Source organism: Tursiops truncatus, chromosome 13, assembly GCF_011762595.2.
Source record: "Tursiops truncatus isolate mTurTru1 chromosome 13, mTurTru1.mat.Y, whole genome shotgun sequence".
Classification (NCBI taxonomy): domain Eukaryota; kingdom Metazoa; phylum Chordata; class Mammalia; order Artiodactyla; family Delphinidae; genus Tursiops; species Tursiops truncatus.
Window position 1 is genome coordinate 67297276 of NC_047046.1, and position 21195 is coordinate 67318470.

Sequence of the window (21195 nt, forward strand, 5' to 3'; positions counted from 1 at the left end):
CCATTTAAGGCAAGCTTTCACCAATTAGGCTACTGGTTGGCATATAGATTCGAGTCACATGCCTATATTAATTAATCAGCTGTTGCCAAGTTGACATAAATGATAAACTTTGCCCACATACTGCCACTCTGTACAGAGGAGGCTTTGAGTATTCTGAGGCTCAGCCTTTTACTGCAATGGGTTTTCTCAATTGACCATGACAATTAAAAATGGGTCAGTGGGGCTTCCTGGTGGCGCAGTGGTTGAGAGTCCGCCTGCCAATGCAGGGGACACGGGTTCATGCCCCGGTCCGGGAAGATCCCACATGCCGCAGAGTGGCTGGGCCCGTGAGCCATGGCCACTGAGCCTGCGCGTCCAGAGCCTGTGCTCCACAACGGGAGAGGCCACAACAGTGAGAGGCCCGCGTACCGCAAAAAATAAATAAAAATCAAACTTATTTCCCTAGAGAGGTGCTTAATCTTTCATACTATCTTCCATTCTAAAAGTAGACCATTGAAATATGTTTCTCTGTTTGATCTATAGCCTATCAATTCCCAATATTTAATGAGTTTTCCCTTGTTTTTACTTGAACTCTTCTTGGCTTGTGAAAATTACTCAGAATATTCCAACTTATTCTAACTTAGAATATTCCAACCACCTCTCTTGACACCCATGCTCCTAACTCCCTTTCGAAGTTTCTCCTGTTTTACTGTTACCTCTTGTCATCACTTTCTCTGAGGCTGAGCACCTGTACGAATACCTCTTAAGGTGTTCTGAAATAATCCAGCACAATCCATGTTTTATTCTTGATCTTAAAAAATAAAGAAAGTAAGAAATTACATCGCCCAAACGAACCCACCATCTTAGGCAACTCTTACTTTTCTGTGAGCCAATCTCATTTCCATCACCACCACCACCCTTCCGCCTTGCACAGTGCAAAGGTAGAGATTGTCCTGTGATCTTTCAGACAGATGTAGTTGCCCTCACAGCCATCCTCAAACCTACAGATAAATCTTAGTGGCCTCTGTGCTTATGCACGTATCGAGGGGAATATGTGCAGAAATTAATCTAAATTCAACAGTGATCCCTGTGGTCCAGATTCTTCTACTCTAGGAAGAAGAGGTTTATGCTGGCTCTTAGAAAAAAGGTCAAAAAAGCACGCTGGGCAAATGCATTCTGCATCATGATGAGAAAGGGGATTTCACACCAAAGATCTGTTAATTCTCTTGAACATTGCTTAATTTTGTTTTCTCATTTGTGAGAAATTAGCAGTCATACCCTTTCCCACCCTTTCTCCAGCCGCTTCCACTAATCTGCTTTATGTTTTTATGGGTTTACCTTTTCTGGACGTTTCATATAAATAAGAGCATACAGTATGTGGCCTTTTAAAAAATGTCAATACCTGTTTTGTTGAGGTGGTTGTAGAGTCATGTGCCATTGTAATAAATAATACACAAAGGTCCTCTTCATCCTTAACCCAGTCTCTCCCAATGGTAACATCTTATATCATGGAAGTACAATAACTTAACCAGGATACTGATGTTGATACCAGCCACCAATCTTATTCAGATTTCCCCATTTTTACTTGTAATCATTTGTGTATGTGCCTGTGGATATATTTGGTTTTAAACAGTTTTGTCATATGTGTAGGTGTGTGTATCTACCACTAAAGTCAAGATACAGAGGAATTCCAACACGACAGGGGATCCTCATATTCTCAAGTTGCCCTTCAATGCTATCCTTTGTGACCGCTAATCTTTTCTCTGTTTCTGAAATTCTGTCATTTCAAGAATGTTATGCAAATGGAATTGAACCGTTTTTAACCTTTTGGAATTGACTTATTTTATTTTATTTTTTAACATCTTTATTGGAGTATAATTGCTTTAAAATGGTGTGTTAGTTTCTGCTTAATAACAAAGTGAATCAGTTATACATATACATATGTCCCCATATCTCTTCCCTCTTGCATCTCCCTTCCTCCAACCCTCCCTATGTCACCTCTCTAGGTGGTCACAAAGCACCGAGCTGATCTCCCTGTGCTATGCGGCTGCTTCCCACTAGCTATCTGTTTTACATTCGGTAGTGTATATATGTCCATGCCACTCTCTCACTTTGTCACAGCTTACCCTACCCCCTCCCCATATCCTCAAGTCCATTCTTTAGTAGGTCTGTGTCTTTATTCCTGTCTTACCCCTAGGCTCTTCATGACCATTTGTTTTGTTTGTTTCTTAGATTCCATATATATGTGTTACCATACGGTATTTGTTTTTCTCTTTCTGACTTATTTCACTCTGTATGACAGACTCTAGGTCCATCCACCTCACTACAAATAACTCAATTTTGTTTCTTTTTATGGCTGGGTAATATTCCATTGTATATATGTGCCACATCATCTTTATCCATTCATCTGTTGATGGACACTTAGGTTGCTTCCATGTCCGGGCTATTGTAAATAGAGCTGCAATGAACATTGTGGTACATGACTCTTTTTGAATCATAAATCACAGCAAGATCCTTTTTGACCCACCTCCTAGAGAAATGGAAATGAAAACAAAAATAAACAAATGGGACCTAATGAAACTTAAAAGCTTTTGCACAGCAAAGGAAACCATAAACATGATGAAAAGACAACCCTCAGAATGGAAGAAAATATTTGCAAATGAAGCAACTGACAAAGGATTAATCTCCAAAATTTACAAGCAGCTCATGCAGCTCAATATCAAAAAAACAAACAACCCAATCCAAAAATGGGCAGACGACCTAAATAGACATTTCTCTAAAGAAGATATACAGACTGCCAACAGACACATGAAAGAATACTCAACATCACTGATCATTAGAGAAATGCAAATGAAAACTACAATGAAGTATCACCTCACACAGGTCAGAACGGCCATCATCAAAAAATCTACAAACAATAAATGCTGGAGAGGATGTGGAGAAAAGGGAACCCTCTTGCACTGTTGGTGGGAATGTAAATTGATACGTTTAAGTCTCCTGACTTATGGAGAACAGTATGGAGGTTCCTTAAAAAGCTAAAGACAGAACTACCGTACGACCCAGCAATCCCACTACTGGGCATATACCCTGAGAAAACCTTAATTCATAAAGAGACTTTTTTTTACTTAGCATGATTCCCTGGAGATCACCCAGGTTGTTGCATGCATCGGTAGTCTATTCCTTTTTATTGCAGCATTGTATTCCATGGAAGTATGGCAGTTCAACCGTTTACCCACTGGGCTCTTTCCAGTTTTTGGCTATTATGAGTAAAACTGCTATGAACATTCTTTGTAGGTTTTTGCATGAATTTAAGTTTTCATTTCTCTGGGATAAATGTCTAAGGGTGCAGTTTTCAGGTGGTACAGTAATCGCATGAAGTTTTTATAAGAAAATGTCAAACTGTTTCCCAGAGTGGCTGCACTATGTTAAACTCCCATCAGCAGTGTGTGAGCAGTACAGTTTCTTTGCATCCTTGCCAGCATTTGGTGCTCTCACTACTTTTTATTTTAGCCACTTTGATAGGCATGTAGTGAATATGTAGCTTTTGTGACTGGCTTATTTCACTTAGCACAGTTCAAGGTTCATCTAAATTAAAGCCTATATTAGTATGTTATTGCTGAATAATGTTCTGTTGTGTGGACCTCCATGCATGAACTAATGGAAGACTATGTTAGGAAATAGTCTACTATTAAGAAAATAGTAAGGAAAATGCTTTCTGAATTTCTTCATACTGAATTCTATTTAAAGTATAGCCTCTCTTTTTAAAAGCACCAAGCGCTGTATTAGATACTTTTTATGTATTCTCTCGAACAAGTTTCATAAAAAAAAACATATGACCCAAGTCCTGATGGGTAAACTGGAAACTCAAATATTAAATCAAGATTATAGAGAAAAAGAATAAATCTATCAGGAAGACTTATTTAACTTGGCTAAGTCAATTTTGAAAATAAAAATTTAATGCCTCCAATTCATGACAGACCCACAATATGCTTCCTTGTCCCATTAGATTAATTCACACACTTGGCCTGCTTGGCCTCATGAGGAATTCGAGTTTGCCAGACCTGACTTACTATCTGAGTCATCTTACAGATAAAGAAATTAGCATTCATTCATTCACTGTACAAATATTTGTCGAGAGCCTAATATGCACTGGGCCCACAATAGATGCTGTGATTCAGAAAGGCTAATTAATTCAGTCAAGGTCACCAACTTAATAAAAGCAATGATTAAGTACTCGATTGCATATTGGAGAGTAAAATTTCATCTTTCTTTTGTTTTGTTTTGTTTTTTTGTGGTACGAGGGCCTCTCACTGTCGTGGTCTCTCCTGTTGCGGAGCACAGGCTCCGGACGTGCAGGCTCAGCGGCCATGGCTCATGGGCCCAGCCGCTCCGCGGCACGTGGGATTCTCCCGGACCGGGGCACGAACCTGTGTCTCCTGCATCGGCAGGCAGACTCTCAACCACTGCGCCACCAGGGAAGCCCTAAAATTTCATCTTTAATACTTACTTTCTCTGGATCCTAATTAAAGTAATCCAAAGAAATAGTTTAGACTTAAGGTAGTTCATTAGTGATCTTTACTGTTTTGTTTTTTTTTAAAAGAAGTGAATTTGTAAGGATTATTTTCAAAACATAATATCTACTTAGCTTATCAAATGTATCATATTTTGTAACTTTGTTGGCAAATATTAAATCAAGTTTATAGAAAAAGAATCCAGTAGCCAGGCTACCTGGCATGTCAACTCTCCACCATTGTAAGTGTTGTCCAGCCTCATTATGTGTAGCTGGAATACAGAGACTGAACATACTGTATCATTGTCACTAATAGACTTGAGTTGCTCCTTTACCACTTTTCTCCACCCCCCCACGTCGATGTGAAATTTATCTCGAGCAGCAATATGCGTAAGTTGCCGTTGCAAAGGAGGGACGTGGCATTATCAGTCACTGCATGAATGAGTTGTAGCCAGCTCCATCACAGGAGAGAGCAGATGATTACAATCAATAATCAATCAAAGAACTAGTGACGGTAATCACACATTACCTGCTACTGTGAAAGCTTCACACAAAGCTTAATATTGCAAGATCCAGTTTCTGGATAGTAGGTGCTTGCCATTGTCCTGAACCTGCTCCTGGCAGAACAAGCCTGGAACCCCTACTTAGGCGCTCCCCCTTTTGGAAAGTTTAGCAATAGTTAGACGGAATTGAATGTGAGAGAAGAAAAGCACCATTGTCTCAGTCCTTGCCTAATTTCTTATGACTCGCTGTACCCTGCTTAGTGTACCACTAAGGCTGTATCAGGTGTATCATTGCACTACACTTCTCATTCATCAATCAGATGCATTTTTTGAAACTGTTAGTAGAAATTGTATAACTAGATGTCGAAGTCATGTCCAGTATACTGTCTAATTAAAAGCACAGCGTCTATAAAACCAGAATTAATTTGGAAAAATTGTCTGGGAGGTTTATTGGAAAGTGAATACTCTTTGTAAACACTAAAAGAATTCTTCAAGTAGGAACAATTCTTAAAAATACAAAGGCTTTTGTATTTCATGTGGAAGGAAAATATTCTGAGAAAATTGGTGCATGGGGATTTTTTCAAACTCAATCATTCAGCAAATCCTTGCTGAGCCCCTACTATTCACAAGGACAACTTAGGTACCTGCCCTTCAGGACCCAAATATCTGGTATATGAAAAAATAAAAGTAGATTGCTTAGTGCTATAAGAGTTTATGCATGTGCTTGGGGACCACAGAAGAAGAGAGATAAGGGATTGAGGGTGTTGTGGATCTTCTGTGAGAAGGTGGCTTTTGAATTGAGAATGGGAAAAGAGTGGGGAAAAGTCATCCCAAACACAGACTCAGGCAGGCGCTAAGATAGGATACAAGAGCAAGAGAGCGTGACATTTTCAAGCACCAGTGTGAAGATATGCGTGGTTGGAAAGTAGAGGAGGGTAGAGGCAGGGGACTTTGGTGGAAGGAAGAATGATACATGGGAGAGAGGAGGAAATGGAGACACAAAGGTATGTTGGAGCTAGATTGTCAAGAGGGGGAGTGAATAGACCAACTTGGATCTTCAAGAAGGCCTCTGACCATAAGAGTGGAAAAAAGACAGAAGTGGGAAGCTGGGGGCAGGTGGACTATATAGTAGGCTGTTTCTCCCTAACTTATGTAGTTTACTCAGCACAACTTTTTAACTTCCTCCAAAAAAAGAAAAACTTCCTAGCGATATGGCCTTCACCAAGGGTCTTCTCTCACAGATCTTAAGGGGATTGTTTCTTTGTTTTTTGTTTTTTTTTTAATTGGGAGCAAGACACTATATTACCAATACAGGGATTTTCAGTAAAGCTCACAGTATCAATCATATTAAAACTTGAATGTTCCTTGAAAAGAGGTGGCCTCCATTCCAGGTCTCTGATAGGGCTTCCAGCCCTAGTGTAAGGCCAGGCAAAAGTTGCTGTGTTTGATTTAACCATGGCTAAATCTTCTTCAAAAATGAGTTTGGAAATACCCCAGATTCTATCCCTCCCCTAGGATGTGTCCCCTTTCTTTCGAGCTAGAATGCCTTTTCTCTTTTATTACTGATTTTGCTTCCATTTGAATGTTCATTTCAATGTTCCGTAAAACAAGCTTAATTCCCAAGAAGACTCCTAGACATTTTCACGGAGAAGTTTGGAGCTTTTCAAACGATCTATTCTTTAAACTTCCGTGTTGCTGACAGTCAGGCCCTCTCTGAGAACCAGGTTTGATTATTATTTTCTTCATGTAAGGTTTAGACTGAGTGCAGTGTCCTTCTGATTTTAATCATCCTTAAGGAGGCAGAGGCTGTCAGTAAGAGAGGGCAGGGAGCCTATGCTGTTGTAGTGTGGTGTTGATTTGCGTCTTTTTATACTAGAGAGTTTAATTTGGAAGCTCTGGTTTTTCTTCATCTGAGTTTCCCTGCAGGTCCTTACCTCGTCATGAGAAAACCATCTTCAGTTCAGAGGGCAAACAGCAACAGGAAGCAATAAGTCCCTGAGCTTTTGCTTGAGGAAATAAATAAATAAATGCAGTAGTAAGTAAATAAGTGGATAAAGTGATATTTAAAATCTTCCTTTTGATATCTTTAGACTTGGATTGCAGAGCATAAACAAGGAACTGTTGGGTAGAATTTTGAAATGATTAGCTTTCATGGGTTCTAAAATTAGGCTGTTGTGGGGTGAGTGTTTGGAAATCAGCTTTTTCAAAATGATATTTCCCATTCAGTGTTGAAAAGTAAACACAGCTACTGTTGAGGCTGCTGTCTGGAGGCAAATACATAGTTAGCTGAAATCTTCTTCCTGGATATAAATATCTCCTGGCTTTCCAAACTCGGAGACTTAAAATTACTGTCGAGAGGAGGCAGCTACGGTCCACAGCATGTGAACATTTTTGGACCCCCTGGAGCCCTCTCGTTTCCCCAAATATGACAGGTCTGGAAAGAAAAGGAAATAACACAAAGAGAACAAAGGTGTCGATTCCTAGAGGCACTGGCATATGCCTTTTCACTGTCTGTGAATGCAAAGTGTTTATTTCACCCTTGAGAAACTGTAATTATACCTCGAGATATTTGTCCAAAGTCAGTCAGTGGTGTCGCCATGTTTGTGTCCCCTTCCCCTGCTTTGCAATCCCGTTTTGCATCTCAGATGAAGTGCAGCTCTCACCTGTGAGTACTAGAATGTTTTTGTCTTCTGCCATTCCCTGCAGGATTACACGTCTTTCTTTCCAAATATCCAAGTCTTTCCCTGCTCTTCAGGCACTGGCTGTGGCCTCTTTACTGAGCTTCCTACCCTGGATTCAATCTGTTCATGAATCATCACCAAGAGGTTCTTGCTGAAACAGAAGTCAACATTTCATTCCAGCATTCAAACAACTGTTGGCTTTGGCTGGGCTCCCTCCATCCCCAACATGGCAGCAAACCTGCACTACATCCCGACCTATTCTCAAGCCTACTCTTAGCATCCTCTCCTGCTTACCTCCAGCTACAGTGGCAATAGTGATAGGGTCCTGAAATCTGATGACTTCCCAACTTCCGGCAGCCCTTCTGCCTTGTTCACACTAGGGATTCAACCTGAACTATTTCTTTTCATTCATTATATACTTTTCAAAGCCTGTCTATGGTGATATCCTCTTTTCTCCCCAACACTGCTTTTTTTTTTTTAACTTAACCTCATCACAATGTTACTTTTACAAAACAAAAACAAAACACCTAAAAATATATGTACCATCACCAACACCTATGTAATCTTTCTTGATGTAACCTGTTCAAACTGAATTTCTTTCTTCTCTATTCTGACTATATTTTGTCTCTATTAGTTTTTTATTGTGTAATAAATCCCACCTCGTACTTTGGTTGGTTTTGTCTGTCTCCTTCCATCCCTCCTCACCTCAGGCTGGAAGCAGCTTCCGGATACGAACTGAGCCTTCCTCATGTTTTTTCTTTTAAATAAATTAATTTATTTATTTATTTTTGGCTGTGTTGGGTCTTCATTGCTGTGCGAGGGCTTTTCTCTAGTTGTGGCGACTGGGGGCTACTTTTCCTTGTGGTGCTCAGGCTTCTCATTGCGGTGGCCTCTCTTGTTGTGGAGCACGGGCTCTAGGTGCTCAGTCTCAGTAGTTGTGGCGCACAGGCCTAGTTGCTCCGCGGCATGTGGAATCTTCCCAGACCAGGGCTCGAACCCATGTCCCCTGCATTGGCAGGCGGATTCTTAACCACTGCGCCACCAGGGAAGCCCTCTTCCTCATCTTTATATCTCCAGTAGCTTTAGGACAAGCTCTGCTAGACCCATACCTCTCCAGAGAGGGGCTTTCCTTACTACAGAGTCTTACTTGTCATAATATAATTCCCTCACCCTTAGTTTCTTATAAACATATATTTGCTTTTAACACTGATTATAAACTCCTTCATAGCAGAGATTACCTATTCTCCTTTTGTATTTTCCAAAAGAGACTAAAATATCAGACACGGAGTAGATTTTTAGCAGTGTTTTAAATGAGTGAATGAATGATATATGGTGGGTGACAAGGCCTCAGTGCTAAAGTTGGTGGCTGGCCTGGAGTGGACAGACATATGTGTAAAAAATTACAGTTAGCTTCTTGCTCTTTCCAGATGGAAAGGAGTTTGATGATGGCAATTACATAGTAATCAGCAGTTTGGGTTTGGGATGTCAGAACATGAACGGGTTTTGGGATTCTTCAAGCCTCATCTCCGAGTCAATATATATTTTGAGTTCCTTCTTTAATACAGAAGGAACAGAAGATTTCGTAAGGCTTAATTTAAACTATAGTGAACTTGGGACCATAGAGAGACATTTTAAGAATTCATGGATCCCTAGGAAAAGTTCTCAGAGTTCCTGAAGGAAATATTCTCTCCAGAGGTGCAAGTGCAAGTGTAAAAGGTAAATCCATGAAAAATAAGCTTGATTCAAAGTTGAGGCATATCTAAGTAAAGGTCAATGGGAAACCCTGGTAATTAGTCCAACTGGAATTCCCAGAGGCTGTGTTCACTTTTTTCTGGTGGTTCTGTGAGATGTTCAGTGCCATTATCTTGATATAGTGGAAAGAGTCCCATATCACAGTTCCAATTTTTTGTTCATTTTCTTCAAATGTGCACACTAAGAAGTTCAAATCTCTTTGGAGCTTAAAATGATATCATTCCTTTTTACTTGGCATTACTTTGTCTCTTTTTTTAAAGGTCCTTCAGTTTTAGCAGCATCAAGGCATTTGGTCTTAAGTATGGTTAATACATGTACTGGGGCCTAAAACATACAGTTACATTGCAGAGAGTTGGTGATAAAGATTTAAAGAATATTGAAAGAAAATCCTTTATCTTAAGTAGAAAGTTTTAGGAGTTAATTATTTATGGAAGGCTACCTTACTTAGTGTAATTTTATCTCTGCCAGGACAAGGATGCTATCATATTTAATTTCTGTCTTTCAGGGCCTAGTACAGGGCCTCATTCAATTGAATTCAATTTATACTGATGGCAGAATTAATTCTAAAAAAATAATAATAACCCACAAAATAAATGCACATGATAAAAACTGTGAAGAGGTAAAGGAAAATTAAGGAGCTATTATTCCTACTATCTTACCATCTAAGAAGGTAGACATACATTTAGCAACTATAGAGCCATCTCAGGCAGTGTACAATTGAATGCTTGGAGAAAATTGTGGATTATAGTAGTTATTCAGATCTTTGTGGCTGAGACTTTAATTACAACTTGCAGGTATCAAGTGTAGAATTTGACTTAGCAAAATGAAAGAGGAAAATAATTCCAGAAAGAAGAAAGTCAGAAGTGAAGCTGTATAGATAAGGGACAGCGTGGCTATATGGGAAGTTGAGAGAGAAAGGCATCCTGATTGAGAATAACAGGTTCAAGTTGAAAAGCATTAAAAGGTAAGGCTCTCTGGAAGGTAAACCTGGGGGAATTTGAATGTCTACTATAGATAAACATGACTTGACACATGCAAAGATTTATCTCTCTAGGCATCTAATCTTTAAATGTATATGATTAGAGGTAAATTTCTCATTTATGTTATTCTTTGGAAATTATTTGGGATACATTTGAGTCATTTTACTCCGTATATGATATGATAACACTTTCTGTAAATAAAAGAGCAACCAGGATTGAAGTGTGCATGCGTGCATGCGTGTGTGTGTGTGTGTGTGTCTGTGTGTGTGAAGGAGACCCCTGCATAACCCAGAGGACTGGGCTAACCAGACATTTGAAGAGAGAATCCTGCAAGTATTTGGGGAAAGAGAGTCCTAGCAAAATTCCAATGCCTTTGATTTGGAGAGTGAAGTAAACAGGAAGAGAAAAAGAAAGATGGAAGAAGGCAGGAGACTAGTCCTGAAGTTTGGATAATGTTTCAACTGTGTAAGGACTGTAGAGATGAGTTTATCTTCTAGAGGGAAGGGTTTGGGTCCCACTGTTTTCAAGCACAGATCATGGGAAGCAAAGGCAAGTGGGGATGTGGTGCGGGAGGTATAAGACAAGGTATTGACACCCTCTCCTTGGTTTGAATCAATGTCACGCATCCTCTGACTCTCAGTTTCCTCATGCACAAAATGCGGCTGTTGACCCGGTCTTCCTAGGACCCTGCCAGCCCTATACATTTTACAAATTGAATTGCTTGATTAGGTTAAACATGTTATTCTGCTTTTGTCCTTTGTTTTAGATGTGTTAGTCTCATATCCCCAGTGAAATTATCATGGGATTCAGAAAACGCTGGTTGAATTGATTTGGTGTCTCTGCTCATGTCCCTCATGCTTTTAATAAGAGCACACTTGTTATTCAAAAGCTGGGTGGTGATGGGAGAAGAGGCACCTACTTCATCATGTCAAAGAAGGGCAAACAAACTCAAAGTTGAGTTCAGGGCTTCTAAAAATCTTATGGCCATCGTGTTCTTAAAGTAGAAATCAGGAATGATTTGTGGAAGATGGGGATGTTCATGTGGCCTTCATGCTGTTGACTTCAGAATCTATTTAGGTCCAATGAACTTTTCAGTAATCCTGTATATACCTGTCATCAATTATTAGACAAAAATATTCTTGATTATATTACATTTTCAGCCTGTCACCTTTTCTCCATTTCTCAGAATGAGTGTGTGTGTGTGATGCGTGATGTGTGTGTGTGTGTGATGTGTGTGTGTGGTGTGTGTGTGATGTGTGTGTGATGTATGTGTGTTTGTGTGGTGTGTGTGTGTGTGTGTGTGTGTGTGTGTGTGTGTGTGTGTGTAATGCTGAGGAGGACAAAATGAAGAGTAAGACTGGTATAAAAGTATGAGCAAGTACCAACTTAAACTCCTAATCTTATTTATATCTAAAAAATCTCCTGACCACTGTAAATTATTCATTCACATGTAAACTCTGTTCTGTAATTTATTATTCACCATTTGATTGGATTTTTATTAAAATTACACTATCACTTATTTAAAGAAAACTAAACTAGTGTCATATTTCAGTCATCAATCGGGGTGTCTCTGTGAAGATTTTAGTCAGATTTTTGTTGTTGTTGTTATAAGGAAAACTTCGGTGCTTTAATTTTTTTTTTTTTTTTTTTTGCATTGATTCTCTGTCATGAGTTTGGCACCAATTTGAGTTTTTATGTTCCCTGAAAAATCTTTGCTTTTCATGCTTGTGTTTTATAAGTTGCTGGCTGGCCTGTCTTATGGCTGAGACCTACAAGGGGAGGTGAAGTCCACTTGCCCAGGAAAAGGTATTTGTCAAGGGGCAAAGTCTATGGTGAAAATCATTGAGTAGTGGTCCTAGAGAATCAGGGAAAAATTTGGAGATAGTAGTGTTTTCCCCTAGAAGGCAATTGGGCAGCCGAAAGTTGGAAGCACCAACCCACTCTTGAATAGTGTTTCATTGTCCTAAATGCCTTTCCAAAGATCTTGTCTTGTTTGGTCCACACAGTCACTCAGGGAGCCAATTAGAGCAGGTGACATTGTCTCTACTTTATGGATGAGAATATGGTGGCCCAGTGTCTTGAGACTAACCCGGATAACATGGCACACAAGGTGAGGAGCCAGGAGGGGGCGCTAGTGCACAACATTTCTAGTGCAGTGTTCTTGCCATTTGTAACCCTCTTATTCATTATTTATCCTCTTCAGTCACCATATGGTCTTCTCCTTCTGCTGTATCAAGTAAGAGCAAGTGAGCTCAGAACTGTGAAGACGATTTTAATATATTTCCTCATTACCTTCAACTTTGTTGATGATTCTCTTTAATGCCAAAAACAACAACAATCCTTCGATGGATTAAAAACTTCAACCTTTTTCTTCAATCAGTGGAGGCAACTTTCATAATTGTGAGAACAGAAGATTTGTATTCTACCTCCAGATCCTCTGTGTTCTAACTCTACTACTTCTGCAAATTTATTTTTTGAGTGCTTATTTTTAGAACTGGGAAATGAAGTGCATGAACAGATGAGATAAGGGACCTTTTTAGCTTCGATACTTTATCAGGTTTGGATGTGAGTTTTGCCCTCTTGGGGCAGCAGAATGGAGGGCTTGCCTTGGCCTTAAGCCTTGCTAAGTAGCCTTAGCCTTTCATCCTTGTTATTCTCATTAAATGTTGTTCAAGACTCTCAAACCTCAAATCAAACCTGGTCCTTTCCCACTTTTTAACAAACAGACCTAAGGCTCCTGTACTCAGATCCTCTGGGCAGCCCCTAATACAGCACTTAGATGTGAGAAGAGTGGTTTAAATGTCTCTTTCTTCTGAAAGGATATTTTTATCATTATGGAGCTCCACCTTTACATCTATTATAATCTTGCCCTTACACTTCAAGTAAGGATATACTAGGACCTATATTGCCATGGACAAATGGCTTCTGAAGTAAAAATGTAACAAAATATGTAATTTTTACTGTGGAATAATCCAGCTCTCATCTTAGATACCTGTGAATTTGCAGCTAAAAACCCTAAATTTGTTTAATTCAGTAGCATTCACTCAAAAGTTTTGAAAGAATAAATAACTCTAAATGTTTAACAAGGGCATGTTTAGAGTACACGATCCATCTGTATTTTAAGATTTGAATAAATTGAACGATTGAATTAAATGTCAGCAGAAGTAATTTAAACCACAGAACCAGCAGTGTCTGACTCTAAAGATGGAAAATAACTTAATGCTGTGACATTTCTGTTTTAAAATATTATCAAACATTCCAGTAGATTGAGGGGGCAAGAGGTTATATTTTAGAACCCTAGTCTAAAAGACCAAAGAAAATCAAAGAACATCCAGAAGAAGATTTTAGATTTAATAGGAGGACGAGTTGAGGATGTCATGAATGTTTATCTTGGGGAGGTAATAGAGAGACATGATGAATACCACTGGGTGTTTGAAGTTGTGCCAGAGAGAGTTGGGCTTAACCTGCGCTGTATTCTAGTTCCATAAATTTAACCTAGAGTTTAAGAAGATGAAGAGAGACAGGTTTCGCTTCAATATGAGAAGTGATAATTTATTGGTCAGATCTGAGTTCCATGTCAAGTAGAGGCTGGACAGAATGTTTCAGATCAGTGAGGTCCAATAGAAATACAATGTGAGCAGAGCAATGGGTATAGTTTTAAGATTTCTAGTAGCCATGTTAAAGAAAGTCTTAGAAACAGGTGACATTACTTGTATTATTATACTTTCAACCCAATATATTCAAAATATTATCATTTCAACAAAAAGTCAATATAAAATCAGAGTAGATTTTATATGATTTTTTTTTCCTACTAGGTTTTCAAAATCCAAGGTGTAATTTGCAATTACAGCTCATCTCAGTTTGGACTGGCAACATTACAGGTCTTCAGTAGCCTTTTGTGGGTGGTTCCTGCTGTGTTGGGTAGTGCACTTTTAGAGTAACCAAGCATACTAACCAACCTGGAATTGCCATAATTCAAAACAATATCTGGATAGAATGGAGGCAGAATAGATATAATTTCCCAGGCAAAAGCACCTTTGGAGTCATGGCACAGATGTAGGCTAACAGGGTAGTCGCTTAGTCCTGGGGACTGTGGGAGAGAGAGGAGGATAAATGGATCACAGATCACTGTTAGTCCATACAGCACCCTTATATGAATTTTAAAATGGAACCCCTTCTGGACAAATAAAATACAGAAAAGGAGCATCTCACCCTTATCCTACTCCAGGGCAAAGTCTTGAGTAGAGAGCAGAGCTAGGGTTCAGTCCACCCTTGCCGCTTGGGCTGGGAGCCCTCCTGAGGCACTTCCTGGCATCTGTATCGCTGTGGGCTGCCTGGGAGCCAGTTTCTGCAGTGACTGCAGACTGCAGTCTTCAGCAGTCATTCTTAAACTTTCATAGGTCACAGGTCCCTCTCCAAATTTGATGAACACCATGAACCTCTTATCAAGGAAAAATCATCAAAGATTCGCAGAGTGGCAGTGGTTCATGGACTGCCTTTGAAAGCATGAACCCTTTTGAGTCTGTGGACCTGTGGCTAATAAACCTGGCCACAGTAATAGTTGTCCATATTTCTAATGAAGGCCCTCTTGTTCGGGGACAGGAAAGTAGGAGAGGCACAGACCTGCTTATCTCTCCCCTGCCTAAAATAGGCTTCACGGATGTGAATTGAAAGTAACCTTTGTTCCTTGTGTGTTTTGCCAAGTCATTATTTTCTCTCTGAACTTTCGGAGGATTTTTCAGCTGCTGTCACCAGCTCTCCCCAAAGTTCTCACCCTGTCATGTTGGGGGAAGACCACCTGGTGATGACTAAATCGAAGCACTGAAAGTTTTGACACTGGCTAAGGAAGAAGCAGGTCATTTGGTCTATTTTTAATGTCATCCCCATTGGCATTTCCTCCCAGTGTTTTTCTTGTGGTGCTACAGGACACTCCTTCCCTGCTGCCTGCTTCCTACTGTGATAAATGTTCATGATCACACAGGTCACATCTTCTATCAAGAACAATTGACTCAGCGTGCTGGGTCTCCAGTTCACTCCCACAGGCCATGCTCTCCTGTGCTCCTCTCTGCACATCAAGGTTTCAGAACAGTGAACAGAAAGAAAACTTGTGAGGTTTTAGTTTCCTGTGTAGTAATTCTGCAGTATCATCACATTTAGAATAGATATATATATATATATATATTATAATGTGTGTGTGTATATATATGCGTGTGTGTGCATCTATATATACATACACATGCATACATACATATACATTTTCACTCTTTTAAATTTTACTCATTTTTTTTTTACATTTTGTTATTTTGTAATTTTTATTTTATATTGGAGTATAGTTGATTTTCAATGTTGTGTTGCTTGGCAGGTGTACAGCAAAGTGATTCAGTTATACATATATCTATTCTTTTTAAAATTCTTTTCTCATTTAGGTTATTACAGAATATCACTTATATGTGGAATCTAAAAAAATGTTACAAATGAACTTACTTACAAAACAGAAACAGGCTCGCAGACTTAGAAAACAAACTTATAGTTACCGAAAGGGAAAGGGGGAGGGAGGAGGGATAAATTAGGAGGTTGGGATTAACATACACACACTACTATATATAAAATAGATAATCAACGAGGGCCTACTGTATAGCACAGGGAACTCTAAATTTTACTCTTTTAAAAAAGAACTTTTCCCCTTGGATTGACTGAACTTTTTCTAGAAAACTTAAGATCTGGACAACAGGTAACAGGTTTCCTTTTCTGTCCCAGTTATGACCATTATAATCACCCATTAAACTTAATGAGCATTAGGTTATTGAGAGTGATGCTATGCTGTATTATACCTTTTCAATTGCCACTGCACCTCGGGTTAGAGACAGAATGATGAAGAACTATTTTATAAAACTTAGCAGTTTAGAGGTGTGTGATAAGTGAGGAAGACAAGGGAAAATAAAATCATTCTGAGAAACAGATAGTACATCCAATCTGCAGGGGCAATGAGATGCTTGATTAGATTGTGGAAGCAAGGACTTCTTTCCTTCAGTCATTTTTATACCTTGAGGAGGAGTTGCAATTGGGGAGTTAGTTTATAGTGAATCAGACTTGGAAGCTTCTCCCTGGGGATTGTAGGGAATTAGGGACCTGAAGACAGCTCTGGAGATTGCCTGTGAAAGTTTAAGGACGGTGTCCAGTGTCAGTAGAAGCAGGAAGAAGTACAGAAGAGCAAGGGCTTTTACTGACCTGATATTTTCTTGCAATGCTACTCAGAGGTTGGTAAATGGATACATTTGCTTGGTTACTTCCGTGTTTCTGAACCAATGATAGTGTGACTTTTTTTGAGATATAATTGACATACAATGTTATACTAGTTTTAGGTATTCAACATAGTGATTCGATATATTTATATGTTGGAAAATGATCACCACACTAAGTCCAGTTGACATCCATCACCACATGTAGTTACAGATTTTTTTTTCTTGTAATGAGAACTTTGAAGATCTACTCTCTTAGCAACTTTCAAATAAATAATACAGTACCAACTATTGTCACCATGCTGTACATTACATCCCCAGGACTCTCTTGTTTTGTAACTGGAGGTTTGTCACTTTTGGCCATCTTCGCCCATGTCACCCACTCCCTACTCCCTCAGTCTGGCAACTACCGGTTTGTTCTCTGTAGCTATGAACTCAGTTTCTGTGTATTTTTGTTTGTTTTAGATTCCACATACAAGTGAGGTCATACAGTATTTGATTTTCTCTGTCTGGCTTATTTCACTTAGCAAAATGCCCTCAAGGTCCATCCATGTTGTTGCAAATGGCAGGATTTCCTTTTATATTGCTAAATAATATTTCATTTTATCACATCATCTTTATTCATTTATCAAACTGTGGACACTTAGGTTGCTTCCATATCTCTCAGAATCCGCAGCCTGGCCCTGCCAGCTTTGGAAGATCCTGGGGTGTAGGATCTTCCAGACATTCCAAATGCATGGCATTTCAGCAAAGACTTTCACACTTAAATGTGAAATATGGGGACTTAAATTATGTAGAAATTTCACATTTGTGGATAAGATGTGAATGATTTGATCAACATGTATCCAGTTAAGTCTTTTGTTCTATATACTTATAGAAATAAATAAGTTTAGATATTGAGCTTCTAGAAAATTTTGAGAAACATTCCTTATTGGTTTAAGTTTATCTGGATCTGGGTGTCCCTGCACTGCGTTCTTTCTAGCCATATTTCCTCTATATTTGAGAGCCAGTCACTGTCGAGGTGCTGAAATGTGGTTAAAGAAAGCGAAGATATTAAACACAATAGTGCACAGAGGTTTCTTATGCACAGAGGTACCTTTCCGAAGGTACTTCTTCATGGCCCTTGCAAACTTGAATTTTCAGATATGGAAACTGACCTAGTCTTTGATGCTCCCGACTGGACTTTGCAGAGACTATATAGATGAAAATGAATTCAAGCCATGTTGTATACTGTCAGTTCCAGCATTTAGTATCTCCTTCCTGCCATGACAAGTAGAGTCCCCCTGTGCACATGGGAGATAGAAGACCTTCCGGTTTTGTTGCATTCCATTTACATGCTCTTTTCTCTCCATTTTCAACCAGCTCTTTCTGTCAAAAGCAGAAGTTTCTGTCTTAGGCATCACCTTTGCCTCCCTGTCTGAGCCCTCATCTCTTAAGCAAAGTGCCATTTTGCTCACAGCATCTTTCCTTCTAGCCCCTTGTCTTTGTACTTGTTTTCTAAAGACCCACCAAAATGAGTCCTCATAACTTGTCCACACAGTGAACCCATGCTTTTCTGCTTAGCCTTCTTGTCTCATCCCTTCCAGTCCTACTGACGAGAATAATAGAATATTAGAGTAGTAAAACAACCGCATTCTAGGACGTTCCTTTTAAAGCTGATTTCACCTTTGGGTAATAGCATCTCCTATTTTATCAAATGTTCTTATTAACTAAAAGTTGCATTTCTTATCATGCATGACATTATCTGACATGTAAAATATAAACTGTGGTTTATGGCTGACATTCATATTCTTCTGTCTGTCCCAGGCACCACACTTATTTCTTTACATTGATTATCTCATTTAATCTTCATAACAACCCCACATGTTGTATACTAAAATTCTCATTTCATAGATGAACACTGAGATGCAAGGAGCTTACATAACCTACCCAAGTTCATAAACTGCAAAAAGCAGGGCTGGAATTTGAACCCAGGCAAGCTAGTCCAGGCTTCTGTACTCTATAGTCTCCCATTTTAAATGTAATTACTCTGGGACCTGATCATTCAGATTTCTCAGAGCCCTAGAGCAACTGTTACAGGCATCCCTTCTCATCATACCATCTGCAGAAGAGACTAAAGTATGAGCCTGGAAAAAGAAAGTTTCATTTTGAACTTAGTACAAATGAAGTAATTGTCTGAGTAACGCTAATGTGAGCTTTAGAAGTAGATGAGTCCGTACTGATATAAATCGGTGATTGAATAAACTCGTGAGGGGGAGGGAACACATATCCCTTAATGAGGAATTTTAAGTAGTTTAGGTAGATACTCCCCTCTCTCAACAAGTGGAACATAACTCTCCCCTCCTTAAGTGTGCGCTGTACATAGTTTACTTCCAAAGAGTGAGGTATGGAAATGGGAGGAAAAGAGTAACTTTTTTTTTTTCTTTTTTTTCTTTTTTGCGGTACGCGGGCCTCTCACTGTTGTGGCCTCTCCCGTTGCAGAGCACAGGCTCTGGACGCGCAGGCTCAGCGGCCATGGCTCACGGGCCCAGCCGCTCCGCGGCATATGGGATCTTCCCGGAGCGGGGCACGAACCCGTGTCCCCTGCATTGGCAGGCAGACTCTCAACCACTGTGCCACCAGGGAAGCCCAAGAGTAACTTTATAGTAGAGAAAAATGAAAAGCTTTACTTAAGTCAAATGATCAATGTGAACATCATCGGTGATAAGTCCTGTTAATAGTATGTACCCTTCATAGGAAGTGATGAGAGTGGCTCTTACGTGGTCTTCCTCCCCTATACCAATAATCCCAGTCTAATCATGAGAAAAATAGCAGATGAACCCCAGTTACGGATGGTTCTACAAAATACCTGACCTGTATTCCTGAAAACTTCCCAAATCATCAAAAACAAGGAAGATCTGAGAAACTCTATCAGCCACAAGGAGCCTAAAAAGGCATGAGGATTAAATGTAATGGTATCCTAGAGAGATCCTGGTAAAGAAAAAGGGATATTAAATAAAAACTAAAGAAATCTGAATAAAGTATGGACTTTATTTAATAATAATATATCAATAGCATTTCATGAGCTGTGATAAATGTACCACACTAATGTAAGATGTTAACAGTGGGGCAACTAGTTGTGAGGTATATAGGGGTACTCTGTACTTACTTTATAACTGTTCTGTAAATCTAAAACTACTCTAAAACATAAAGGTTATTTTTTAACAAATGAAGGGTAAAGATAACCTAGAATGGGAGATACGTATATAGAAGTTAGGGGCAAATAGTTTTGTGTCTTTGTAACTAAAATTTTTCTGCTTTCCAAATTCAGAAACAATCCTGCTGTGTACAGCGTAAAACAAGGTCAAAGAAAAGAGTGTTATGAAATTATCTAACAAAGAGAGAAGGTGGTCAGTGGCGAAAGTACTGGAACTGCATGCCAATGATGGAGGTCATGACAGAACAGGCATAATGGGGACTTGGCAGGCATGTTCTCTTAATTGAAATGTCAGCTCTGTTGGGTACAATCAATGTAGGAGAGCTCAGAACAGAAAAAAAAGGTGGCAAGGTGGAATCATACCTCTGAAATATTAATAGTGGCAGTGTACTTCAACTGGTCAATGAAATGGACAGTAAAACATTTTGGAGAGGATACAGAAAAGGCAGAAGAAGACAGAAAACCTCAACGAAGCTCTACCATACATTATAATATTGATATGACTGTCTTTGAGGAAATACCTAAACTTTGGGTCATAAAGTTGTACTACCAAAAACACAAGCTTTAACAGATCTGAAGTTTTTCGTTTGACAAGACAGTGATCCAGTGTAAGAGGGGGAAAGATGCTCTAACTAAATTTTTAGTAGTAAAGTTACTAGTTTCTACAGGCAGGCTTTGAATAATGAATGAGCTATCCACATTCATAAGGTAATAAGTTAGAAGAGCTCTTGAAAGGTCATATAGTCTCCCTTCCCATTACCAACCCTCATCTCCTCCCCCCACACACGTACACTATGTAGCACAAATTAATATTCCTAATAGGATAGCTATTGAAAGAGGACAGCAGTCTTCTTTGGTGACCTATCCTGGAGCTCAGCTATCCCAGTAGGTGGCATATTCTATTCCAAATGCCTAAGCTGCAGATAAAGTCTTTATCTTCCTCTTACTGTACTGAGATATGCACCTTGGAGTCTTGGGAACTTCGGTTTTGGTGTGTGAGGTATTGATATATGTCAGAGAAAACAAAAGATGGGAATGATCTTTCCTGGACTTTCAGATATTGAAGCCCAGATGTGTAGAGAAATAAATCACTGCAACAAAGAACGTCAAGTTAGAAACCAGCTTATCGAATAGTAGGACACTATAGATATAGAGATTACAGAGAGTGGTGGATTGATAGGTGAGTGCATGAAAATAGGGAGGTGTATGTGCTGAAGGTCCAACATGGGGTAGACTGTATTTTCAATGTTAGGAGAATGGAGACCCACAGGAATCAGAAGGGCAAAGCCAAGTGGCCAAAGAATCATTTAAGGGCACTTGAAGGACCTTGTGTCCATCAAGAAAAGGAGTGGATA